At 38.7% G+C, this 3,085-nt stretch overlaps 1 long non-coding RNA gene across 1 annotated transcript; it reads left to right on the top strand.

Moving 5' to 3' along the window:
• Positions 1-748: 748 nt before the first annotated feature.
• On the top strand, positions 749-2,754 carry LOC148699196 (uncharacterized). Its single transcript, XR_015954606.1, has 2 exons — positions 749-986; positions 1,071-2,754. It is a non-coding gene; the product is annotated as an uncharacterized LOC148699196 (long non-coding RNA).
• Positions 2,755-3,085: the final 331 nt, after the last annotated feature.

The following is a 3,085-nucleotide window of genomic DNA, read 5'->3' on the forward strand; positions in this document are numbered from 1 at the left end:
ATATTGCTCCTCTCTTTTTTGGTCCAATTTGTCAATATTAAATTGCATAAAAAAATTTATCATAAATATGTGTCATCATTGCCAACCACGTCTGTCGAGCGTAAGACTTCAAATTCAATTAAATAGTGACAAATACAAATAGAATACTAGACAAAAAACTAATTACAACATAGATAGTAAGTCAAAAGTTCATTGTTCAATAATAATACATGAGAGACTTTTTTTCAACATTAGCAATCTTTTCACTTCAATTATCTCACTCTGCCTTCTCGACTCTAATTCTCATTCTGCAGTGTTGCTTGATGATTGGAATCGTTTACTTTTTAAATCACTCCTTAAAGATCAAGTTTGCAAAAAACCAACCAAATAAAAAAACATTTAATTGTTCGATTAATTTTGTCAATTCATATTTAGAGTTTAAATGAGAAACAAACTTCTTCTATTTCCTGGATCATAACTATTATATGACTAAATGATTCCAATTATTAAGCAACGAAATGAGAAGGAGGACCGAAACTATAGAACCAGGTTCAATCGTCATGTGTGAAAGTAGTAGCATTCATTTATCTTTTTCAGTAACTGAATGGGTAGGTGGTTAATAACTTTGAATATGAAAGCACATCAATATTTTGGGACCATCCCAATTTCATGTACTTTACCTATAAATACAGAATAATGTAAGTTAATATTTTATGTGATAGCCTGTCCCGGATTATTTCTACCGTAGGGGTGAAATGACGGTTTTGCCCCTAATGGTTATGTGTCGTTGTGTGGTTGTTTTGGGGTATTGGTTGGCTGCATCTGGACCACACACACACACCCACACTTTCATCCTCATTTCCTGCCCTGTCCCGTGTCTTTCTCTCTCTCTCCCTTCTTCATTGTACGGACAAGACCAAAAACCTTCGAAAACGTTGCAGATCGAGGTGGAAAACTATACCTTTGTGTTCGTGAGGTTCATATGAGTTCAACCATACCCATTTCAGGTAGGAAATCCTTCGATTTCACGTTGAACCATGGAACCTCGATTTTGGTCACTGTTCATGCACACGTGAAATGTTGTTTTTTAGGGAATTTGAAACTTGTAGGAAGCTTAGTAAGGTCCTTAGGAAGCTCGGGGTGGTTCATTGGAAGGTTTTGGACGTCGAGATCGTGAGTTGCAGGTTTGGCAGGATTTTGTGAAGTTTCTCCTGCGAGATTCCGTGAATTTCAGAGCTTGAAAGTGGTAAGGTTTTGTTTTATTTGTTGTAAGCTTCATTTTGGTACCAATTTCATGAAATTTGGTTGAAAACGGGTGGGAACCGAAGGTTTGAAGTTTTTCCGGTTTTCCGGCGACGGCGACGACACCGGAGGTTTGCCGGAGAAGAAGACGAAATATTCCGTCAGTTTGGACGGAATATTCCTAACGGCGTTAGGTTAACTTTAATGGAATCTGTTAGTTTTAACGGAATATTCCTGACGGCGTTAACTGACGCCATCAGCGTGCCTGGCACATGGCCGCACGTGGTCGGCGCGTCTGGCCGTGCCTTGGCCGGCGCGTGGGAGGTGAGAAAATTATTTTAAAAATATCGGGATGTTCGTGAGGTTGAGTAGATCACGTTGGTGTATTCATACACCCCATTTGAGCATTGTATGAGAAGTTATTACCTAGTTTTGGTTATGTGCTTTAAAGTAACGTTTTTATAGTTGTTTCGCATATAGGTGAGACCTATCCCGAGGACGAGCGCAGTCACTTGAGGCAAGGGGGTTATGACCCTTCTACATACTAGTGAGTAGGCTTTTGGTTTTCCGTATTTACCTATATACTTGTGATTTTCCCAGAAAATGATATGGAATGTTTATATGTTTTAAATGACATACGTTGCATTTGCCTATTTATTTATGCATTAGTAGTTGCATATATGTATGTTTGGTGCTGCGGACACACAGGTAAGTGTCAGGTAAGTTATAATTTATAGTTGTGACGTAGTAGTTATGTGTTATGCTTAGAGAGCTCATAACCTGCAGCCCCGGTGTTAGTGCTTCCGCCCAGAGTAAGGCACAGTCCTTCACGTGATGTTCACCTCCCGCACCACATGCTCATCTTGAATCCAAGTTAGGTGCACAGTCTTGTCGTACAGACCACTATAGGTGGTTCCGACTCGTAGGTGACCCGCGATTATTCGCCCAGTCTTCACGTGATCGTAGCACTTGAGCGTATTTATTTACACCCAGTCCTGTTGTACATACCACTTTAGGTGGTTCCGACTCGTGTGCAAGAATAGTTAGTGAGTTGGAGATTTGAGCTCTAAATTCAGCCGTACAGGTCATGTTAGGTGACTCCGGCTGACATATTTCATTGCATTGATTGACATTACCTGAGTTACTTACATTTTGTGTAGAGGCATTCGACATGGCATATTTCTGAGCATGTTTTCTATATATGTGTATATCCTATTTTCTAGGAAACTATAGAGGTTTTACGGCAAGGGGTTAGAACTTTTGATAATTAAATGATTTTGAAAAGCTTTGTTTTTACCCACGCACACTTTCTGTTTTGCGCCCCTCCAGGTTCTAGTTTGGATTGCTCTTTTGGTGGCTCACGAGGAATTCACGGCATATCTGACAGATTTTCACTAGTGTAGGACCCCCTCTGGGTGTGTTTAGTTAGTATTTGTTCCTCTGGACTGCACTAGGTTTTCTGTGCTCTGAATATTGTTTTTCCTACTTACGCTTGCACATGTATGTTAACTACTTTGTGTGTAGTTTGGTTTTTATTTGTTCGTACTTTTAATATTATTCTTAGCTTCCGCACTGTGCACATGGTTACGTCACCCTTATGTGACGGCCAACATGCTCTGATTTCGGTCGGGGTGTGTCATTTTAGATGTATGCAAATGCTTTGAATAAAACACTTAATATATTTTCAATAATATGCATATATTTTCTAGTATATTTGAATTTTTAACCGTTAAATCTTTAGTTAAATATACAAAATGTAACAATTAAAAATATTAGAATACAAGATACTTGGTAGCACCATAGAATTTTCAAAATGATTGACTTGGAATATAAGATAGTTAGGGGTTGTAAGTTTGATCTCATT

The sequence above is a fragment of the Pyrus communis genome, chromosome 1, assembly GCF_041283825.1.
Source record: "Pyrus communis isolate YQ-2024b chromosome 1, ASM4128382v1, whole genome shotgun sequence".
Taxonomy (NCBI): domain Eukaryota; kingdom Viridiplantae; phylum Streptophyta; class Magnoliopsida; order Rosales; family Rosaceae; genus Pyrus; species Pyrus communis.